Raw genomic sequence first — 24604 nt, forward strand, 5'->3', positions numbered from 1 at the left:
AACAAATAGTGCTTTTTTTGAATATTCAGGAGTTTTCTATGTGAAGTACTTGGTTATGCAAGTGGCTAAGCCTGTGAGGTGATGGATAACTAAATGGTTCCTTTTGCTTTTTCTCCAACAGTTTTTCATAGCTTTATTTTAAATATGGAAGTTTAAAGCAATTTTGTGTGGATTATGAATTGCTTGGCGCAGGCTATAATTTACCTCCTCTTTTGCCAAGTCTCGAGCACAAAAACAGTAATTTCCCTGACCAGTGAATAAATTAGTCACCTGTGGAGAATCACATCAGAAATACTCTACCGGAGCACCTGAGGAATTGCTTTCTTTCCCTGGCTGCCGCTTCTGAGCTCCATTTGGGAAGCTCTCCCGCTGTGGGGACCTTGTAGCTGTTTTGGATGGTAGAGAGCACAGGGAATCAATCGCGGGATTTGAGTTAGGCAGAAAATACTTTTCATCGCCAGTATGTTGTTGTGTGCTTTTAACTTTAATTAGAAATGATACAGCTCTCTTTCTGATAATGCTGTTGGTATTATGGAGTATTTCAAAACTTAATGTTTTTATTTTGTACTTTTAGGCCAATTCCATGATGCTATGAACAGAAGCGCTTCTGCTCCGAATGATTTATCAGCTGGCTGGGATGAAAGCATACAATGCTTGTTTAGTCCACCTAGAAATTCAAGAATGTGATTACTACAGTACAGTTACCTTAATTACTGTAATGTGCCTACATTTTCAGGCTGCCTTCTCAGTATAACCCTCTGTGCTTCAAAAATTTATTTTGTGTACTTTGTATTTAATACACAGAATGAGCACTTTTTTTAATTGCAGAAAGATATATGCTGTATTTCCCTGATAACAGCTGAAAATGGAAAGAACAAGGAATTCTGATTTCCTATTCCAGAACGCTTGGTAGAGGTGCATGTGCCACAGTGAACTGTGTATGGAAAGGCAGTGCTTTTTGTATTTATTTTCCTGTGGCTAAAGAAAATAAGCAAACAAGTTTGTCACATTTGCATTGTTGTAATGTATGGTCAGTTCCCTGTGTACTTCAAAAAGTTCTCTCCAGAAATACAAGTCTTGTAACAGTATTTTATAAATACTGTACTTGTGTGTTCTGTCTGTGTAATAGCTGTTCAGTGGTAGCAAAGGCGTCGGGCTGCAACCATCTGCAGTATCTTTGGGATTTTTTAAGAGGCAAAATCCACTGTCTGGTACTTCAGCACCAAATCTGGATGGCAGACTGTGACCACTGAAAGCAATAGGCAAATTTGCTCTTGGACACTTGATCTTAAATAGCCTCTGTTATTGTTATGGTAATGAGGTAACTGAATATGGGTATGTTTTAGGTGCTAAAGTGAAAGGTCTGATCCTGCTTTCATGTATAACTTTATACGTTAGAAACAGCTCTTTCTTTTTTCCAAGGTAAAGGACCGTATTGAGAATGTCTAATGGAAAATACAGACACTATGTTAATGAGGCTGAGAGAATATGCAGTGAGAGTACAGTGGAAGAGCAAACGGTTAGTAATACCGTTGTCTGCGGAGTACAGAGATGACTGAGTTAGCCCTGTCCTGAGACAATAACTCTTTAAAGCACAAAATTGTATGAATGTGGTTACTGCTTCTGATGGATTAGGTAGAGCCAGCGTGAGTATCTCTGTACCTGGAGTGTGGTTAATCGGCAGTCTGGATAGTCCATTTACGGATAATGGAAAGCTGGTTCCCCATTCTTACAGCAGAAGAATTTTGCTTAGATGAACGAGAGCAAAATCAAGGCCATTGTTGTGAAAGTGAACAGTATGAATTTTTCCTTTGAATGTGCACATCTTACTTGCACAGCTCTGTGAGTGATAAAATGAAACAAGTGGGTTATTTTCTCCTACAAATGCAAGCTATATTCTGCTATTCACCGTTACACAGCCTTGCTCTTTAGAAAATAAGCCTATTTTTGTATGTGAGTATTTCTTCTAGAGGCTTGGGTTTCATCTTTTTCATACTCAAATTCTGATCATTCCACAAATAAGGTGATAGAAAGCTGAGGTTATTTTTCATAGAGGATTAATTAGATGTATGGCTATCCTTAAACTTTGATAAATGGCCCCTGGATGTATATGTAGTGCATATTCTGAGGCACTAAAGGGCTCCGTGTCTTGTTGTTATGATTAACAATCATCAGAACTTTTTTTTTTTAATATCTTGCACCTCCATTCTTATTTGCTTGTTACTAAATGTAAAAAGAATGTTTTATAGTCAGGCATTCAGCATATAGTAAAATTAGATGTTAAAAGTTGACACACGGCAATATTGATTATTCTGAATGTTTCATGTATTGAATTTCTTGTCCCCGTGGGACAATTATAAAATAAACATAACAGGAGTCTGGCAGAATGGCCTTAAGAGGGTTAGTGGCTCAGTAAAGAGAAAGTACCAAAATGTTCTCAGCAAACTTGTTCCGAACCTCAAGTATAGTACATTTGCAATACTGTGCAAGAATACAACTTTTCTTAGTTATTAGATGTATGTTTTGTTCTGTAGAAAGGGATCCCTGAATGCCCACGTTTTTTCTACTGACCTTGACTATCATTGGGGTTATATTTATTTAATTTTATTGTGTTGTTATTAATTGCACCTTGTGGACAGAGGACGTAAAAGTATGGCCAGTTTCACAAGGGGCCACAACTTATAGATAGCCTGATGGTTTTTGTGTGAAGAATATTTACATTTGAAACAGTTGCTGGGGAAACCTTATGTCCAAATCAGCAGAAAGTAGACCTGTTGAAAATGTTTTCAGAATGACAATTCTTACAGATTTTGAATATCACTTTGGGACAGAGCATGAATTGCTTTAAAACATCTACTTTCTCAGAAGGTCTGTGTAATTCCACATTGCTGTTGCGTGTGATTTTTTAATGTCATCGTTTGTGAGGGTTTTGCATACAAAGAAAAGTTGCTGTTCCCCCTGTTGTTGGCTCTGTTCTGCTCTGCTTTTTCACATCTGTACAATCAAGTGGAGGTGAATGGAGTTGCATAGCTGTGACTCAGCACGGTTCTTCTGGCAGTGTAACAGTTCTCATAACCTAAAAAACCTGAATAAAACATGAATCCTCTTTCTCTTCATCCCATTTCACTGGTCCTTCCAAGGTTATCTCCACAAGATGTCTAAAATTCTTGATGGGAGAGCTAGGGAAAAAGACTGTTTCGCGGACACGGATATCAATACTGTATGCATGTGGAAAAACCCTTCAGAAGAGAAATGCATTAAGAGATACAGAGGCACAATTGATGCATTTTTGTCTTCTCTGTGATCAGTGTTGAAAACATTGCCATTTATTTAAAAATAAAAAGGTATTTTCCCTCATCAGTTACTCTGCTATGCAAATGTCTGTTATGCTTAATACTCCCCATCTGAACTCCTCGGTTAACTTGGTTTGCAGATAGACTGTTTTTCCTGGAGTGGGTTGTAAATAGCCTTTAATGTACATTGAATGAATTTCACATTGTAAAATTTTTATTTTATTCCTTGTATTATATTAAGCGAAAATCCCTGTGTATATGAAAGTGCATAATAAATATATTTGCTTTTCAGCAGACATCTAACTGTTTTAATTTTACTACCTCATTTCCTGGGACATCTCAGGAAAAGGTTATTAAACTTGATTAACTTTTGTGTAGTACTTAATGAAACACCATGTATGTGTCCAGTAAGGAGTCTAGGCTAGCAAAACTCAGACCCCAATGTTAATGCCTGTCACCCTGCTTAGCACTCAGATGGCCTTTTTCAGATTAATCTGAGTCAACCTTAGCATTTGCAGGAGAAAATTCGCTGCATGTTGTTTTGTTTAAAATGACCATTATATACCATATATATCAGGAGGGCCAATGAATTCAGTATTTCAGTTGCTGTAAGTTCTTTATCACTTCAAATGGTATTTGTCAGTTATCTCTTTGATCAGTGTTTCTCTGTAGTATTTTCAGTTTAAGCAAAAGCTCGCTTACTGATGGTGGCTACTCATTTTTCTTGAACTTGTTATTAAAAAAAAGTAGGAGAGACACATTTTCCAGTCATTGCAATAGTCCCATTTGCCCCTGTGATCTTGTCTCACTTCTGCTTTAGATTATATACCCATCGTGATTTCTCTGCAGAGAGTTGTTGAGCGTGAAGGAAGAGTGTGGCTGTGCTTTCTGCAAATGGTGGTTCAGGTTTACCTCCAGGTATTCTGGTTCACATTGCTTCCACCTGTTGGTACTCATGGGTCGACTGATTTCTAAGGTTAGGAGAATGACAGGCAAAATTGTCGGTAACTGTTGACTCGTTCTCTGTGTATTTCTGTGGTTTCTCACAATAATTATTGACCCTCTTTTGTTAAGTTCTTTATGTCTGAAATAACAAAGTATGAGATGCATTAGTTCAGTGGCTATTTTTCATTGAAGCAAAGAATCATTCTCACTGAATTAATCTTTGAGTAAGTTATATTACGTTCCAGAGACACCCGTTTTCTTCAGATAATCACTGTAACAATATTTAAATAAAATTATTCAACACCTGTTTTTAATCTCTTATTCTATGGAATATAAACAATCACTTTGAATAATGCTTCACATCTTCCGTGAGATCTTTACAACAATTTGGCATGTGTATTACATGTATTTTCCGAAAGAAAACTGGGACTAGTTGGCACAGTGAACTAAAGCTTTTCAGTTGGAGGCCCTTTGAGAGACTGCAGTGAGAATTTGGCATTGATCTAAATCCTAATCATTTTATGCTACAAAGAGTCACAGAAATAGGGAATGGGACTGAGAAATCTACTTGGCAAATCATTTTATTAAAGAAGTCTCCAAATTTATATGTAGGTAATATAAACAAATTGACCTTTAGAATGAAAATCTAATTTGCTGGTGTCCCAGAAAGACCTACTGTTCTCACTTCTATTCTTTTAAGTTTGTATTAGACCAGCCAAGTCCCAGAACTACAATTACAGGTAGATTTTAAGCTAGAGAAAAATAATTTCTAATGGACTCCTGTGATAAAATCTTGTGTCTTCAGCAATTTAGTTTGCCTCCTGTAACCATTTCTGATGGATTAGGAACACGGTAAAGGATTTTGTGGTTTGGGACCTTTTTTCATCTCTGTGCCTCATTAGTTCATCTTGGACTCCCCAGTCTGTTCCGTAGTTGCCTTTTGGGGCTCGCTCCAGTGTTTGCGTAGGGGACTGCCAGAGCTACAGGAGTTTTCAGCCATTGCTCTTGAGTCTCCTTGAAAAACCGGGAGATGGGGAGGATGATGCAGGGAACAGCCACGCCAGATGGAGCTAATCAGAAAAATAATGGCCACTTCTTCAAATCTGGAAGGTTTCAAGGAGTTATCTCTGGTTTAAGGGTTTCTTTCAGTTGAAGCACTAATTCAGGTTTTCTGTCTGAATCACTAACAGCCCACTGGCAGAAGGGCGTTGGATCTTTAGCCAGAGGGCAGACCACCCAGTGCCACTGGTTGTATCGGGTGGATGTGCATTTCAAGTAAGAGTCAATCTTTGCTGAAGGACTGTATTTATTCAGAACACAGTCTGCTGTTTCGGGGGAGGAGTAAATTCTTCGTGAGAAACTTTTTGAAGAAAATGGTTTTACAAAGAACCAGTATGCAACTGGGCTGACTAGCCTGTTTGGGGGGACTAAAATCTTTAGCTTCCAAGTCTACAACTGTGTTCAGAATTGTTCTTACTGCACGTTAGTCTACTACAGAGGTTCTTCTGTTTTTCTTGTTGGCCTGTGTTAAATAGGTCAGGTTACAGAAACCCTCATCCCAGTCTGTTTACTATTCCTAAATTTTATTATTATTTTGGTTTTTAAATGATGGTAAGTCACAGAGTTAAGATGAGAAGTCTGACTCACGTAATGTGGCAAGCTGCTGCCCCTTAAAGAGTGGTTTTCTAACTGTGGTCTGCAAAACCCCCAAGATTAATGAATGAATTTTAAGGGCTTCATAAAAAGGTAACCAAAAAAAAAAAAAAAAAAAAAGGCAAACCTATTATCAGACGACTTGAATTCATAAGGGGGCTTTAGGCATTTGCAAATCAAAAAGCCTGAAAGCCACAACTCTAAAGTTTCAGCTAAAGAAGTTAGTGAGTTTAAGGCTAGAAATTTGTGATTCACAGGTTGGTTTGAGAGCAAATACAAATGCAGAGTTTGAAAGCTGTCCCAGGCACCTATTCCAGTTTCTCCAGTCCAAGCCTGGCAGTTGGCTTATGATTTGATTTAAAGATACGGTTATATTGCTAATTAAGTTTTGTTCATTACAGACCTAGGACAAATCATAAATGCTTCCTGCTGGGGAACAGCACCTGTACATAGGCTGATACCTATTTTTTTTTTCTGTATGCAAAGCTGGTATTCCCAAAAGAGAAGAAAGTGTACAGAAACGCATTGGTCAAACTGGCAGTTATGGGGCTATTCATAATATTTCTTTTGCCCATGTTAAAGTCTTTCCATTTTTTTCCACTGATAGAATGGTGATGATAACGTACATTGCCAGATCTGTATTGAGAAAGTCTATTTTATTTGGAACTGCCGGAGAGGGCAGGAAGTTTTTAAAAAATTCTTTGCAAGGTACTTGGTGCCTTTATGAAAGGAGCTTGCCAGCAAAGGAACCTCCCGGTTCCTGTTGACATTACAGATTTCTTGGTGAAGTTGATACTCTGAAAATACCAAGATTCCAGAAAGGAGAGTTTGGGGAACAAACCAGAATAAGCTGTTGGGGTTTGGGTTTGGGGTTTTTTCCCCTTTAACTTCTTCGATGTAACTTGGTTTTGGTCTGCATCTGCGAGGGGAAAGAGATTTTTTTTTTCCTTTTTTTTTTTTTTTTTAATTCAGGTAAATAATAAAATTCTCTTCTTTCCATTATGACTTATGGCTGTGAGGACAGCTGTTGTGTACTTGCTATGTCTTGGCGAACATTAAGCAGCCACATAGGGAGACTCTATTTAAAATTCAAAGCTTTATTCATAGATGACAAAGATAGAATGGACCTTTATTATGGTTTATTCTGTCTTCTTCCATTATACTGGCTATTCATTTTAGCGTTGTATTTTCCCCAAGTACAAAAGAGTCTTATTTAGCAGTATATCTGGACAAAATGCAATGCTACAGTGCTCGAGATTGCTTTAATAGTAACGTAACAATTACATTGCTGTTTTTCCATATCGCTCTTCTAGAAGGTGTTACTTTTCACCAGTAAATCCCCAAACACTTTATAGGAAAGACAAGAGGAATATTGAGATAAATGTTTGCCCTGTCAGTCACTTAACAGGCCAAAACCAAAGTCAGGAAAAGCCCCAGGGTCTCTTCCAGCACTCGGCAGTTCTGCCGCCTTGAATAACCTGTTGTCTGGTATTAACTCCTCTCCTGCTTTTTTTTAGTTGCTTTTGCTGCATTTGCAGCATAACTCGCTGGCCGCTGGCCACGCAGCTGGGTGCCGCCAGCTCGGGCTCTTTGGCCAGCAGGTTGAGCTGTGTCGGAGACGAGTCGGCTCCGATTCGGAAGCCTCTCGGCTAGCAGGTTTGTGTTAGGTTGGGCAGGGGACTACAGCACGTGGGAGAGCTCGCAAAGCTCTGTCTGTGGTCACGCTCATTTTTGGTACTGCAATCAGATCTTTCGAAAGCCCCTCTTGAAGAAAAATTGGCCTTATCCAGGAACCTGACTGACAGGTGTGGAAAGACCCCAGAGTTTTTCAAACTTTGTGAGGAGCAATATTGAGCGTGCATCCCAGCCTTCGTGTTCTGGTACCAGTTTTCTCCTAATGCAATACTCTGAATTGGGTGGAAGATAAAGGAAACGTGAATGTTTCTCTCTCTGGTAACGTTTAATGTCTCCCTTGTGCCTCAGTTAGCTGTCAGTCTTTTGACAAATTAATGGGGCTGTCTGTTTCTGAAGGCTGTCATTTGATTGTATTCATGGTGTTTGAGAGACAGTGTCTTTTTTACAGGCACAATGTTCAAAGCATAGAAATTTTTCGGAAGCTGGATAGGACCAAGCTGTCTACATATCTTTCCACATTTACTTCTCTGAAAGGCAGGAGCAAAAAGCACAGGAAGCGTTGATGTACAAGATTTGGTTGTGTGAGAGAAAACACGGCAGGGGGTACAGGTTCATATCATCTCAGAAGTCTTCAAAACGCAGTTCACTCATTGCCACATCCAGAAAACTTACTACTAGAACAAGCCTTGAGATTATTAGTGGGTGCATAATTAAGAGCAAGAGTCCTCATTTGTCTGCAGGAGGTGTTCATGGCAGACCTGGGACAGGGCAGAAGTGCTTTTGCTCTGGCTCTGTTGCAATGTTTGCCCTGGTAACACCGTAGTTAATTCAGTCTACTTGTCTTCTGGCAAGATTTCCCACAAGAGGACTGGATGAAGTTGTTTTTTGGAATGATTTTGCTAATTACTTTTTAAACGTGTGAAATCAATGAACAGAATTATTCAGGGCCATTCTTATTTACCTGGGGTAGAGAGCCCCTCCTTGAGCAGTTACACCGATTTCCATAGCACCACTTCAAGAGTGTCGTTCCCTTCACTTGAAGGCAAGGTAGCAGAATCTGTGCCTAAATTGATACTACAGTGCGTTTTGGCTCACACTGCCGGCTCATTTACATGAAGCCTGCTTTTGTAAAGGGTAAGACTTTCCCCTTTGCCAAGATGGGATGATGTATTTAAGGACAGCCATTTCAGGGTGCATCCGAAATTCACCCAGCCCAGCAATCTGTTACTAGCAACAACCAATATCAGATGTGAATGGAACAGTATAAGAACAGGATAAACTTTTAATGATTTTTCCTCTGAATGCTCTCCAGCAGTTTGTGGTTCAGGGAGTTCCAAACCGAGAGACAGTGTCTTCGTCTTTCATAGTTTACATGTCAGTCAATATTAACCAAATCAGCCAGGAACAAGTGGCTGAGATGGAAAAAACACATTGTAATTTTAAAAAAGTATTTAATATTTGTTCTTTCAGGGTAGGACCACTGAGCAATCAGCTACTGAACACAAGTTTTAATCCCTAAGTAGATTTATACCAGAGCTCTATATGTCAAAAAAATCTTGCTTGGTATGGAATAAATGTGGAGCACTTGATATTGACATTATACAATGCCAAAAGTAAACATATTACTTGAGACAAAAGAAGTTCCTCACATCTGCTAAAAACCTGTTTTGCAACAAGCAAGAAAAAACATTGCACAGCTCCAGATCCTTGTAGGGAAGCTAGTAGGTCTTTTTGCATAGAGACAAGACAATCCCAAGAGTGAAAACATCAGAGTTATTGTTTCCTTATTACCAGTTAACAACATGAACAAACTTGAATATTGATTCACTGTTTCTTCAACTGTTAGTCAAAGCCATCAGATGTCAGTAATAAGGAATGCATACTCTCAGAAATGAGTGTTTTCAAAATTAAAAGTGTGCACAAAGGGGAGCACAGGTGCAAGAGACTATTACCTTCATACTTCTCGTCAGTACTGCCATGCAGCACGATAGTAACTGGGTGAAAAGGAAAATTAATCTAGCAGATTTACTCCCTCCTAACCTCCCAGTCTGCCAAGCTGTATTCCCAGGATCAAGCTCTTACCCTGCAGAAATAATGACTGTTTGTCTTTTCAGTCTGTTTTCATTTTAGTCTATGATTTTCATAGATCACGTGGGGAATGACTAGAAGTTGCCAAGTAGCGTCAAGCTGGTTTAGACTTGATGTTCCTCAAGCTCCTAATCTACTCCTTTAGAAACAAAACAAGTTTCCACAACTTAGATAACACCGTGGTCAAAGTCCAAATACAAGCGGCTCATTTTTAATATGGCAGAGGAGGGGATGCCAGTTCAGAGAAAGCTGGCATAGCGAGAGCCATACTAGAAAAAAAATGTCCTTGAATGTCGACTGAGGATGGATATAGCACAAGATGTGAGATATGGGAGTTTTACCTTGTGAGGAGAGCGAAGCGTTCATATAGTCCAAGAGGCTGCTGAGACTGACAGAAGAGGTCCTGAAAAGAAAGGTCTGAGTTGAAGACGAAATTAGTGACAGGATGAGCGTACACCTTGCTACTAACGTAGTCTGGGCTGTCCCCTGTTTGGGAACGGGCGGTCTGAGGATGTTGTTTGGATATCAGGGTGCTGTTGTAGCATTAAGGTAGAAAGTAGGCTAGCACATTGTGAGTGCTCCCTTAGGATGTGGACTTTAATCCACGCGTTCATTAGTTTGAAATTACGTAAGGCTATTTAAGTGGGTTTCTTCTATTTTGGGGATGTTTGCCTAAGTCTGTTGTGCAATTAAGCCCAGCAATAGCTTGTTGCGTGCGGCACGGCTGGGACTGCGGCGTGGTGGCTGCATCCAGCTCCGGCAGCCGCCGGAGCAAAGCAACTTTCCAGATAGGCAGTCTGTCCGCAAGGAACTCCCAACCCACCTCCCGTACCGCCGGCTGCGGGGGGGGGGTGGCTCTCTGGGAAGAAGTTCTCTCCTTCGGGGTTATTCAAAGAGCTCGGGCCTCTTTCTGAACGTGAAATGCGGCCAGCTTATGACACAGTTGATTCTCTGTTAGTTAAGATTAATAAAAGGCCGGGGCTCTCCAGGTACGCTTCCTCAAAAGTTGATACCGCGGGACGCGCGTGGGAACGCAGTTGCGCAAATGTCCACGTATAGGCCGGCAAGTTTATTAGCCCCCAGGCAGCACTGGCTTTTCCTGCCCTGTGCTGGCTCCTACGGGGTGAGTTAATGCAGGCAGCGAGCAGGCAGGAGGAGGTAGCCGGGGCCAGGGCTGCTCCTGGACTCACACGATGTCCTCGGAGAGAGGAGCGAGCGGAGGGACCCCCGCGTATCTCAGCCCGTCCCCCGGGACCCCCCTGCTCCAGCTCAGCATCACTGCCGTGCAAAGGTGTTTGGGTGCCTTCGCGCTGCCTTGCCCGGATGGATTTTTTGGGTTCCCGCGCCGGAGCTGAGAAGTTCCCACTGGGGCCAGCACCGGGCCAGGGCTAGGCAGCCCGTGGGACCTCAGGTGTTTCTCTACCTGCCACTGCCTTGCGTTCCTTCTCCTGAAAACGGAGAAACAGCCCGCCTGCCGTCGGAGGGAGGCACCGCCGGGCGATGCTCCCAAGCTGATCTTTGAAGCGGTGGAGACCTGTTGGTGCAGCTCCTTGCCTTACTGTAAAGTGAGAACTGGTTTTCTTTAAAGCAATCCAAATGGAGTATGATCGAATACTGCTTAGCTGTGACTACGTCAGCCGGTCATCGGCTGGCAGGGGGTGAAGGATCTTTACGAACGGGCCGACTAAAAAGGAAAGCTACTTCACACAGCAAGAATCTCCATACTGGTTTAAAAAAAAAAGCAGCAAAACCCAAGCCCCTTCCCTCCCACCATGGGAGGATGCATATCGGAAAGAAAAATGCAATATCATTTGTAAAAAAGCAGGCGTCACTCCTGAATGTTTTCCCTAGCTTTGTTTTTATTGCTGCAATAGCAGCTTATGAAACATTAGTGTAAAAAGACTCAAAACATGAGTCTGAAAGGACACAAAACCCAATAAACTCAAGCCCACATGAACGGCTCTGTCACTGTGCTTCAGTATTCTGTTGTTCAATGTATAGGTGCAGAAATAATGACAATTATTTATCACTTACTGATGAAATTGCTTTATTACTAGACATCAGTATAGGAGTTCTGTAACTGAAATTCCACTGAAAGAACAGTATTTTGCTGCTGAGTTCAAAACCCATGAAAAAATACTCCGAGAAACATTTTAGTCTGTGACAAATTACAATGGAATACTGTTTGGACAGTCCTTGGTATTAACCAGATGCAGTGGGATTCAGGCTTCTCCATTGTACAAGAAAATGACTCACATATTCCTCTTTCATCCTAAGGGACAGATGAAAAACTGATTGCAGGCTCTCTCACTGTTATCCTTTCATGCTGCTTGGCCCATCCTGTACTCAAGCTGGGTTTAAGGAGAAGAAAAGATGCTTGTGTCTAAGAGATTAAATATGTTCAGACTGTAATCATTAGTTAGTCCCAGCTGTGGCGCTGTGCTAAATTTGCGGTGTATCCCAATCCCGAGGCATGATTACAGAGCGAACCCCCGAGTCTCCGCTCCATCCCGCTTTTACCGTGGTTTTGCTCCGCTGGCTTTGCAGGCTTTCTTAACCGCACGGCATCGGAGACTGCTCTGGCAAATCACTGCTGCTTTAACGTAGATTCTATTTCAAAGATAAATACGCTCTCTTTTCATGGACCTTAAATCTAATGGAAGTTTGGCCCAACGAAATAATGTTTATGTTACAGTATTTTGAGAACTATAAATGCTGATGAGACTCAAAGCCAAATATAACTGCAGTCAATACAGACCCAGAGAAATTGTTTTCAGACTCATGCCAACAAGTTGTGATTAATTTCTTTGTTGTGGTGCAAGCTCGTTTCTGAACATGTTCCCCATTAGCTCTGTGAGCATCCAGTGCAGTCACTGGCACGCTCTGCGGTACAAATCCGTCCTCGCCTCTGCAGTGCTGACTGCAAAATGCAGTACCAATCTCACTGCAAAGCCCTGCAAACCTTTCTTTGCTCTCTTCACCTCCAAACTAGGAAACCCTTCTTTTTTAGCTGCTCTGAGGAGACATTTGGGACCAGCAAAGATGAGTGTCATTTGTCATCCCGGTCTATTTTCTAGTAGTATGACTGGCAACAGACTATGTTAAGGTAACAGAGTGGTATGCTGACAATTAAAAAGATGCCTCTGGATAAAACTGATTAGTTCCTCAAATTCTATCTTGACTCAAGTACACTCAGAAAGTCTTGGAAAGCTGCATATCTCAGCCAGGTTTTGTTGCTGAAAACACTGGGCTTGCGGGAAAACCCTGGGAAGGTATGGTTTGTTTACATGATTCTCTTGGATGTGGCAGTTCATCTAAATTGAAACTGTTCAGCAGAAAGCACAGATTCAGAGAGACCTCCTATTTCAATTTTCTGCAAAGTTTGAAATCATCGAAGCATTTTCTTTTGCAATTTTGTTACTTCAGTTTTTTAAAGTAAAACTTACAATGAAAACAGAAGTAAAAGACAGGCATAAAAATCTAGAGCTTAAAAAGAGCCGTCTGAATTTTTCAGCTGATCTGTTGCAGTTTCCTCCTCTTTAGATTTCTGGGTCAGGGTAGTTTTCAAATGTTGATCCCAAAGTCTTCAAAGACCAAAAGTTTAATCTGCACCCAACTTTAAATCTCATGTCTTTTCGCCATATGGACTTGCTAAATCTGTGCCAGGTTTTCCGCAGGGTAGGTTTTTGCCTCCTTTTAGCTTGCTGTTTTGTCCAAATCTCTTGGAAGTATGAACAAGCATGTTCCAGTCTCTCATTGCTCTGCTCTCTGACTTTCCTCTGGCTGCATCCATTATGGAGAGGTAAAGAGGCACAGATACAATTTGGCTGCATGGGAAGCGGTGGTGAGGTTTTAGAAGCGAGACAGGACCAAAGAGCACAGGGGAAGAAACTCATTTCCTTCTCTTGCATATTTTTCTCTTGATTTAATCATTCCAGGGAACCTATAGATATAAAATGTGATCATGGGCGTCTTACCTGCTGCTGTATAAAGTTTCAGAGCTTCTGCTCAGCATAAGCAAACTGAAGCATGTGCACTTTCCCAGAATATATTAGTTCATATTTTCTTGAGCATTTTCTATCCTCTGTCAAACCGAGGGGAGTCAGATTCATGGCCATAAAAATATGTAAGCCTGGAACCTGGTATGTCCAACAGGCAGCGAGTATAATGGCTGATGTTTTCCTTGTCCAGGGACAAAGGTACATGGGAAGATCATCTCAGATTGCCACGAAAACTCCTCAGTATTATAATCCTCAAGTATAACCAAATTTCCTTTATACTACTGTACATCTAGACTAGGTTCATTGGAGTTAACTTTAGACTGATGCATGATTAGAACCAGCATTTAAAATCAGTGGTAAGGAAAAGAAAGGTAATCTCTATTTCTAGGAAAATGTTATGGTGAACTCTGCTGACGATTTATAACAATGGGAAATAACGTCTTTGTTCCTCTAAAATAAACATAATTATCCATGCTTATAATCACAGTAATCTGTCTGGAGCTAACTGCAGAAGGACATCAAGTAATTGGTGTATGATCTCAGTATGCATGATTCAGTAGTTACATTCTTTTGTCCTAAAGACTCCATCAATACCAGCTTCCCAACGGTTAATGTAACTGGTAGAAGATCACACAAATTTGGAATCTCAGGTAGCTTTAATCTGACTGAAAGTTGTATTGTACAGAGCTGCTAGTGCTGTTCCTTACTGCACTACAGTAATTTTTCTCCCTTACTTAGAGCCGTGACTCTGCCTTAAGTCATATCACCTTATGCTGTGATCAGATTTCACAAGTTAAACAGAGTCACACCAGATCTGTGCGTGGATGGGAGTCCTTGAAAATACATCTAGTGCTGCAGGCGAAGGCATCCGAGTCTCAGCTAGACGGTTATGCTTCTTCTTGGGGTCTCTCTAGATGGATGAAAAATTATCTTCTGCACACAAGCACAGCTGCAATAGGAAGGGTACAGGGAATGCTCCCTCTCTTTTCAATCCCTCTTAAACCTTTGTAGCTGGGTTCTTTGTAGCTGAGGAAGTTCCTCATCCTCAGGAACTGTTGGTTTGAGTCTCTTCAGACTTACGGCCCAAAATAAAAAACAACCGGAGGAATGGGCTGAAAACAAAGGGATCGCTACAGGCGCAGCTGGCACCTCTCAGCACAGGCACACCAAGGGGAGCAGCAGCTCCACGTTGTCTGTCTGGCAGGGGAGGTTGTCCTTCTGTCCACCCCATGGTCAGTGAGGGAAACCTGCCTGCAATGTCCTGTAACCCCAGCTGATTTGCTCTGCTCCCTCTCCAGAAACGATAAGGCAAGCGTCTTCCTCCCTGACGGTGTTTCTGGATTGCTCACCGCCAGTTTTTTGGCAGAGAGAGGCAAATTTGCAGACCTAGTTGCTAGTGACATTGTTATTCTTTATTGCGGTCATTTTAGTTAAGGACGCACATGTGTTCTTCTTTCTAGCGTGAGGTATTTAGAGGCTCACTGCATGCCTAAAACCTGCAGAAGATGATAGTTCACATCCTTCTGATTCCTTGTTTTATTAAAGAAAGTGTTATAGCTTATTATATAGACTCCTGGGCAATTACTGGCTCCATTCAGAAAGTGGCAGGCACAATGAGTGTTAATGAGAATGATCCTTTTTTTCTTCACCATAAAACTAGGCCTGTTGCCTCCAGGTCTCAACTGCATAAACTCCGGCGTGTATTTTTATATCTTTCAGTTTGCTTTAGCATTGTCTTGCAGAGGGTGTTTGACAATAACCTTTAATTTGGGGAGAATCTACTCCAGACTGTAATTAAGGCAGCCATTTGGCTTTAAAAAAAAAAAAAAAAAAAAAAAAGTAATCAACCAACAGCAGTACCTTTTTAAAGAACAGGAGACCTCCTCCTCGTTAAGTTGTTTTGAGAGGATATTTTTAATTAGGACATCTCCCAGACCTTTTTTCCTCGAGAAAATAACCTTCCTTTTAAATATATACAAGGTATTCTACAGATAATCTTACTGAAAGTGACTTCTTAACAAGTCTTTACTAATATAACAAAAACAAGGTTGGGAAGTGTTTTGATGATAGCAAGGCTGAAATTTCATTTTGAAGGGAAACAGTCTTTCTTAAATAATTGCTTGTGATAATACAAACTCCTTTGTAATGTTTAGTTAGAAATAGTTTATATATAAATAGAGTCATTTAATCTAAGAGTAACCTGATCTTGTATTTTGAACAGTGAGATACTTCATGCCCTACTATAGGATCAAAAGGTTCTCATTTCAGTAGATAGCTGTTTAAAAAACAATTTTAATGGTAATTGAAGGCCTAATTAGTTACTTTGTAATACTTAACCAATATCTTTACCACTTCAAGAATTGCTAAGAAAGAAAGGCAGTATCTCTGATGATTTAAGCTAAAGGAATTCATATAATATGAATTTAAATGGGCTGTTTAAAAAAAAAAAAAAAAAGAAAGATTCTCTTATTTAAAAAAAATGCTTTAAAAATGAACTAGATTAGGAAATAATTTCAGCCTTCAAGAGGTTCTGAGAGCAGCAGTAACTGCATCAATGGATTTCAAGACAAACCGCAGAGGAGGTCAATACTGCGATTCTTGTTTTACAGAGAGGAAGATTAAAGCGTGGAGGAGGGGGGCGAGATACCCAAGATTGCCCCAGTGACCATCGGGAGACCCAGGAGCAGACACCAGACCTCCCAATCCGGACTCCCTCCCCTCCTCACCCGTGCTGGTACAAAGCTGTAAAGCCCAGAAACGATGAAGCTGAGGGTGCGTTGCTGCCCTACGCCAATGAGGCTGCTAGCCAAGCCGTGCCGTCCAGGTGCTAAGGTAAGAACAAATGACCGCGTTCTCACCGGGTCAATACGAAGGAGACAATATCAGTGTGATCTCCGCCTCTTTTGCACCCACGGACTTGTTGCGTCAGTGAGGGTTACCAGGGATTCTGACACGTAGCAAGAGATTTCGTAGCAATCTAATAAGATGGACCACATTTAGCGTTGCTAGGAAGGTTTCTGGGTGTAGAACAAGGAAAGATGTGAGATTTATGGTGCGGAAACCAATACGAAGGCAAAATTTTCAGATTTATTTTATCTATGCTGCTCAACAACATTACAATCCCTATTTCTGCTACTGTGCATACAGTGTTCCTTGGAAGCAAAAAGAAGAGAGTTAATATCACATGCTTTCTCCAAAACAGGCTTATTCTGGTAATGGACATATGTGCTTGTGCTAAAACACATGCTTTTTTTGAAAACATTTCTATTTGTAGTGTTCCAAAATGTAATCTACATTGTTATGAGTACCAGATGAAAAAAAAAAAAAAAAAAAAATTTGTAAATACCCTTCAAGGGGGATTTTTGGTCTGCTAGGAAACAGGTTTAAAGCCTTCAAGCTTCAGCTATCTTCAGGATTATACAAGTTGAATATCTCTGAAGAGACTTCTGGTCAGTAGCTTAATGCTTACAGTGCGCTGTGTTAGGGATTATGAACTCCCAGTTGTATTGTGCTAAATTGCTTGTGACTTGGTTTAGCAGAGGAAAAAAGCTTTGACATTGCACCAGCTACTTTTGACGTAGACATAATGGATCATGGCAGCCAGCTGAGAGCCATTGTGTAGGAAAAATAGCAAATGAGATGGTTTAGATGTGAAAGCAAAGCATTGAAGAAAATTAGATAGAGCAATTATGATATATGTATTTTTAATTAAATTTCATAGATTTTAAATGTCATTCAAAGAGAGGAGAATTCCCAAGGGTAGCAATTATTTTACACAACTTATGATATCTGTAACGTACTGCTACCTTTCATCAAGCCACAGCAAAAAAAAAATCTTTGAGCATATTCTGGGAAGATTTATAGCACTGGAAAAGTTGCAAGAATGACAGTGTTGATATCCAAACTTCAATTTCAGCAATGTTTGATATTCATTTAATCTTTTTGCTTTAATCTCTGCAAATGATATCAACTTAAAACCTCTGATTTTTGTTACTATCCAAGCTAGTTCTGGGTCCAAAAAATCTGTGATAATTATGCCTGAAGGATCATAGAAATTACTCTGTTTGGCATTTGCATTAGTGCAGGGTGTGCTTTGTACTATGTATGCAAAAGTGCTACTGGTTATCATCAGATGCAATCTTTTTCTATAATTTTTTCCTAGTGTTCTTGTTTATATTTAATTTCTCCTTGGTATGACTGGAGCACAATTTTCCAATAGCAATATTCAGTCAGCCTGTCAAAGAAAAGCCCAAGGATATATTTCTACTAAGGAAAATCTCTGAAAAGAAAGGGACAACATGTAAAGTACCCCCACAGAAACAATCTCTCTAGAAGATTCTGCTATTGAAAATATATAATTATCTAATCACTTCCATCCTGGTATGAAGCATACAATTAGCTGACATCTTCCCTTCTCTTAAAAGAAAACAAATGCTGCATGGATTCAATTAGAAAATTATTTAATAAAAATATTGCTGGAGTTCAGTGCAAGGAGAAACCTGAAGGATTCAGGTATTTCTTTTCAGTGTTGTAGCATATAAAACAATCATGTCAATGGTACCTTTTAACTTGCTCAAAACAAGAACTCTAGCAATACAGGTAGGCGAAACATGAATCAGGAAAACTGTTGTGTAAATAAGCTGGAAGACAATGCCAACCAGAATACATTTAAAATAATTAAGTTAGGAATGACTCTTGTTCACCTCTGAACTTGAGTTTTTCGTTAACATGGCCAAGAAAAACTATCTGAGCGAGTTCCATGACCTCTTTATCTAGAGTCATTAGGCAGTATCATTTATATCACTATGAACTGGATTAGAACAGCAGCATACTGAAAGGTGGGAAGGCTGCAATAATTTTTAAAAGCTAGTAGTATATTTGGTATATAATGATTTGTTGAATTTGTATAATGAATCATTATATCCTTCAGATACATAGTGACTGTGACTCTGGCAAGTACCAGTTTATAACTTAGCTGTAGTGAGATTGAAATTAATGGAAAAACTATTAAGAGAAGAATGTGAAATCTTCCAGAAAATAATGCTACCATGTGCAATAAAACGTACTGAGCCTTTAGCTGCTCGTCTTTTCCTTGGCTTCCTCATACCTGAAGCAGATCTTTGGCTAAGTGAATTAACAAAATTAAAATGGTAAGCAAAAGAGAACGGCAAGAGAAAATATTCTTTTAAAGTTATTTGTATATATGTGGTATATAAAAAGATGAAAAAAATAAACCAATTATAATTCAATAGACTTTGCAAAACAGATGCAGCTCTAGTAAGCTTATATTTGCATATGGAGGTACAAGTAGTTAAAATGCCACAGGCAGTTCACTTCCATAACCGAGCAATCACAGCACTGGAGTTTTGTGCCCAGCAAATCCGTATCTGTAATCCAGAGTCAACGATGTAGCCTGTAAAAGTATTTTTTCCATAATCCCAGTTATTCTTCCAGCACATGAGCTCTGAGCCTGGTTCCAATTTTCCTGGCTGTGTGCATCAAGTATTATTCCCGACAAACATTCTCTCTCTAAATGGCTGACTGGGTCTGGCATTGCCATGTGTCAGCAAGACCCACGTGGTCTTTGATAAAGACCGCAGGCTTCAATTCCTCAGCCAAGTGGAACACAAGAGTTTGCGCTCCAAGGCCTCTTTGGAAAACGCCAGGTGTATCTATACAAACAAGACAGATACGGAGACTTACACGTAGATATGTAGATGTACCTATGGGTTTAGGTCTGTGCGGTACACGGATGTAAGAAAAGAAATTGAGATTATTCCCTGAGGACGCCTGCGCCGGCGTGGGCAGCCTGGAAGACGTGGGGCAGCGGCACTTTCCTACAAACCCAGGGGTGCCCCAGCCTGGCAGTGCCGAGCGAGTCCTATTTACGGTGATAACTGTGGGATTTCTGCTGGCGTTGCGTTGATTTACTATGAAAAGCCTGCCTCTAGCTTTTAAGATGGGCCTGTATTAACCTTAAACTTCTAACGACTTGTTTCTAAGTTGGTAAACACAGTTTACTGGGTTAGGTTGGGGGATTTCTGTAAATACCGTACCACGCCGGTACAACGCTAACTGTTGCACTGTAGGTTTAAAACAGATTTTGTCCTGTTGTAATTTCTGGTTTTTCTTCGCTCGTACCTAGAATTTTTACTTACTGTAATGCACAGAGCATCTTAAGAAAGGTACAGGAATATTAAAAAGAATGTAATTTTATGACAGCTGTAAAAATAGTTGATTCCATATACCTTTATGCCTTGCAAAGCATTAGTAACTGGATCCTGGCTACAGCATGTAATTATATTGCTTGTTGCGTTGTTGGGCATTAGTAGGATTCCTTCCATCTGTCTAATATTTCCCATCCAAGAATACTATCACATTTTATTACAGCCATTTAAAAATTCCTGGTCCTTTTCCAGGCTCACTCTGGGTGTGACAATACGGAATTTCACCCAAAATATTTTAAAGGAAAACTAAGCATTATGAGGCAGACAAAGATAGTATTTTTCTTACCATTGTTTATGCTTTTGGTGGCATGAAATAGTTTGAGGTTCATGAAATATGACCAATATTTTTATTATTCTTTTTATTTTCTCAGAATGAGTAGTCAAATATGAAAATGCTTTTCAGAGACTAAGGGCTTCACAAAATAAAAAAATTAATTAATCCATGTTCTCCCGCAGTAATTATCTATTAAATTAGCTCACTGTATAGGTAAGCAACTTAAAATCAGATCTGAAGAGGTGTCAGTGAGGCACAACGTGCACCTGAGTTGAAAAGAAAAGACCCAGCCTTTGCTCTCGGTGTTTGAGGCATCATGATACTTTCCAGGGGAAATGCAGCATTTTGTGCTCAGGTCCTGGCACCAGCAGGGAGGTGAGGTCTTGGTAGAGCGACAGTATTCCTCTAGGCTGTACTTCTCAAAATCCCTCCGATGCCCTCCTATGCCGTCAGTAACTCTGCACGCAAGTCTGTCCTCTCGAGGGACCACCAGCCGTACGGAGGCATGGCTGCAAGGAAGGGCAAGGACAAATCAGCCTGCGCGAGGAGCACTGGAAAGCAAATTTGTTATTATTCCTCATTAGGATTGGGCTGGCCTTTGGGGCCAAAAGGCTTTACGCTCTTCTCCCTTTAGCATCGCTTCCCACGGAGGTGGCCGCAACTCCTCCTCTGCGGGTGGCTCCGGACCTTCTCCGTGCCACCCGGTCTGGCCCAAACACGCACAGCACTTGGGCTTTTGCTTGCTGCCAGCCTCGGGAATGCACGGGAGCTCCTGGTCGGGGGATGCTAGGTAGGTTCCAGGGCTGGCTGTGTGTCCTCAGGGAGCTGCCCGCGTCCCCTTCCCTCCCAGGTCTTCTCTGCCACCAAGGGCAGGTGGGAAAGCAACACCGATGCCGTGGAGGATGTTGGCGTTGCCCTGACAGCAGCCGGCGAGCTCAGCAGCCAGCAGTGATTTGGTCAGAACTACAGGTGGTTTCAAATGCTTTTGTGAAAAAGTCAAAGGCGTGTTTCTTGCAGACGTTTGTGTTTTAAATTTAGTTATCCAATGTAAAAGAGAAACTCCAAAACCTATCGGTGTCGGTTGCTCTGCAGGAGATATGACTCCTTAAAAAAACCCACATAGACTCTTTCCCTTTTCTTCTTTGGGATAAACTGTTTCAAAATTTATTCTTGATGTACCATTACAAATTCATTTCAGGCTCAAATTCCTTTTATTTCACTATATACTCCCTTACTTTTAAAGTTATAGCCCAGTTGAGAAAATGAAGCAAAATACACTCACTCTGCATTTCTGCCCTACCTGGACAAAAAATAGCAAATATCCACAAACTTAATGAGTAGACAGCATATCAAATCCTCACATTACAGTAGGCTGACAAAACCTCAAGAAACTGCAAAACAGCATCTGCTTGTTATCTGCAGTTAGTATACATATAATGGGATGAAGTTTTCGTTAACATATTAAAGTGGCGTCTTTCTGCCCCAGATAAGGGAAGGCTGGAGCAAGAATTGTCTGATGTTATCTTTATGCACAGAGTAGTCAGGAAAAAATCTCTCATTGTCTCAACTGGCAAAAGAGAATATTGCATGTATATTTTGGGTCATGGAGATGGAGGTGCTAGATTTCCTGCACACCAACTTTTTATGGAGACACCCATCTTGAATGTGGAAGTATCATCATGTTGCTCCATTGAAATCTGGGTGGGAATACCCTTTCCTGCCCTTCTTCTCAGTATTTCTCCTATTGTTTCAGCTGTCTGCAGTGTCTTGCTTTGAATCGTTGATTATAAATGACCTAAATTCTCGGATTACCATTTATGTGTTTTCTTCAGGAAGCTTCCGTCAGATTCCAGGACAGAATATTTTAGGAAGAAGAGCTTAAAATAGACACATATGATTTTGAGAAATAAAAGATAAACACTGCAGTCCATAAAGCCATGTGAATATAAAAATGGTTTGTCTTTTGCCCACTCTAATTAGGCAATCAAAAATAGAAGTATTGAGCAGGGCATATCCAATTAAGTTTGCCATTCTTCAAGCTTGAGGCTTTCTTACAGAGACTTCTACCATAATAATAAGGAGATGGAAAAGGAAAGCAGTCATTAGCAATGCTCAGGGAATTTGGTTTTCTTGATGTGAACCACTAGTGTGGTAGATCTGAGAGGCAGCAGTACTTAGTGGCTTTTTCTTAGACAGTTCTCCTTGTAGTGAAGAGTGTAATGATGGTCTTCTTCTAGTGGCATCAAAGTATGTTGATGCTACTACTGAAATGGTTTTGCAGCCTTGAGAAATCAGCATCCTTGCGTTTGCTAAGCTGTGTATGATTATCGGGTTAGAAGGAACCACTTAATTTTGATGGTTCCCATAAAGGAAGGGTCTGGGGTCTTGGAAGAGGTCAGAAGCCTCCCAGGATTTGGTGGCCTTACTGGCAGAGAAGACACAGGATGCCTTGGTTTATTGACAGCAGATGGATAAGATAACAAGTTTATTTGTGTCATCAAGTCTTGCTTTTCTCTTCTGAAGCTGGAGTATTCTCAAGCTGCTCCTCCTGAGGTATTTTGTACAGGACACCTGAGAAGCCCATTTCGGGAGTGAGTGTTTCAAAGGACAGCACCTCTGGCCACCCTCCTGGGCTTGTGTTTTGTGGTTGCATGGATATGAGAGAAGAAGGGTTGACCAAATGCCTTCCAGAGGTCCCTTCCAGCCTAAATTATTCTATGGTATTTCTGTAAGACCCATCCCTTCCAGCCTAAATTATTCTATGGTATTTCTGTAAGACCTCGATCTGATGAAGGATTGCTTGGAGATGCGGCTTCATAATCATCCTCTCATTCCTGTAAGATCTCTTTGCCCAGTCCATGTTGTGGACTTCACTCAGCGCCAATTGAAGTGAGCAAGTGTTGTTTTCTGAATAGTACTAGCTCATGCCAGAAAGCTGTCATTCACTGGTGAAACGATGGCTTACTGAGCAGTATAATTATATCGTGATCTTTAAAGAAAGAAAACCAGCGCAACCTGTGTGCGAGTGAATGAAATGTTGTAGCCTGTAAGACAGGTTGAGAATCGTTTTCTAGTAAGTGTCAGGAAATTTTGGAAGACAACATGTCGCTGAGAGATTAAGTATCAGAGAGCGGAACAAAAGAAATTCTGAGACACGTACTGGTAAAAACTTACCTGAAGTAACCTTTATAAACCCTAAGACTAAACAATTTATCAGTGCTCATTTGCCGAAGGAAATCAGTGAATTGGTAAACTATTAGGGTAATTTGTAGCTAGAAAAATAGTTCACCAGTTCACAAAGAAGAATATATCATACTAAAAACTGGCTTACATTTCAAACTGTGGATTAATAACAACTGAATGCATGCTGGCACATAATTTAGATTCCAGCCATGAAGTCTCTGAATTGTGAGCTGGAAACTACAATAATGTATTTCATAAATACAGCTATTGTTTTTGCTGGCGTCATGTTGCATGTAGCAGTTATAAGAGCACTGTGCAACATTTAGCGATCTTAAAGGCCAGGGAACCATCTGAAAACCTTCTTTGCGTTATTTGGGAGATTGAAAAGTTGTTCCGAATCAAACTAAAATGCACAGATCAAATTGCTAAAATGGAAAGTGTACCTCGATGGTTTTGAAGTTTTCCCTAATCTGAAACTCTTATTTATAAGAGAATATTTTATTAAAACAAATTGTTCTTAAGATTGAACATTTATATAAATACTAGGCTGCAGCTTACCCCTCCAAAGAAACATTTGCAGATGTTGGATATTTGGTGTCAAGGGCAAACTGAAAAGGAATCCAAAGATATCACTGGAGTGAAAAATTGTTGAACGCAGGCAACTTCTTTTCTCTCCTCCAGTGACATTATCATGGACCTCCTTACCAAATCACAGCTCTTAGAAATTAAATAAATTTATGTTTGTTTGGGTTTTTTAGACCTGGGATCAAAAACATTGTTCTTGAGCTTTACAGCAAATTTCAATCTAAACACCATAAACTCTCTTTTAAATGTAGGCTTTGTAGGTGTAATTCTCTGTTAAGACTAATGCAATTTCATTTTAGGTATGAGGCATATGTGGAGAATTGAATAAATAAGTACCCCTCTTTTGTTAGAAATAGTTTTTTTGGCGTATTTTTCTTAGATTTTAAATCAGACAAAATAACAAGGAAGACTGAAATTCACTTTTTCACAGAAATATTTTCTATGGATAAGCTTTTGCATATTTACGTGAACCTAAAATGGGGTTTGAAAAAACCTTATGTTTAGATTTTACTCATCCATATTCCAAGGCTTGTGAAGGAGCTTAGTGGTGAATCTGATTTGCTTAATTTGGGGAAAACAGAGACAAGGAGGAGCAGTAGTTCTGTTCCCTGAGTAGAGATTAAAACAAGATTAGCTGAGTAGGTGTTGTCCATCCTACTTGAAAAGCCTCTATTGATTTCTGAGGGAGCTCATGCTGACTTTTTTCAAAGAAAAACAACA

The 24604-nt window shown here is 40.3% G+C and overlaps 1 protein-coding gene across 2 annotated transcripts in view; it reads left to right on the forward strand.

Annotated features, from left to right (window-relative positions):
• The window catches only part of ANKRD50 (ankyrin repeat domain containing 50), a 43685-nt gene extending 40101 nt beyond the window's left edge, over positions 1-3584 (forward strand). For both annotated transcript variants that reach the window (XM_075036845.1, XM_075036848.1), the window contains one exon: positions 575-3584. The gene's annotated coding sequence lies outside the window, so the exon portion shown is untranslated. The remainder of the gene's footprint in view (positions 1-574) is intronic.
• The last annotated feature ends 21020 nt before the right edge of the window (positions 3585-24604 follow it).

The sequence above is a fragment of the Buteo buteo genome, chromosome 1 (assembly GCF_964188355.1).
Source record: "Buteo buteo chromosome 1, bButBut1.hap1.1, whole genome shotgun sequence".
Classification (NCBI taxonomy): domain Eukaryota; kingdom Metazoa; phylum Chordata; class Aves; order Accipitriformes; family Accipitridae; genus Buteo; species Buteo buteo.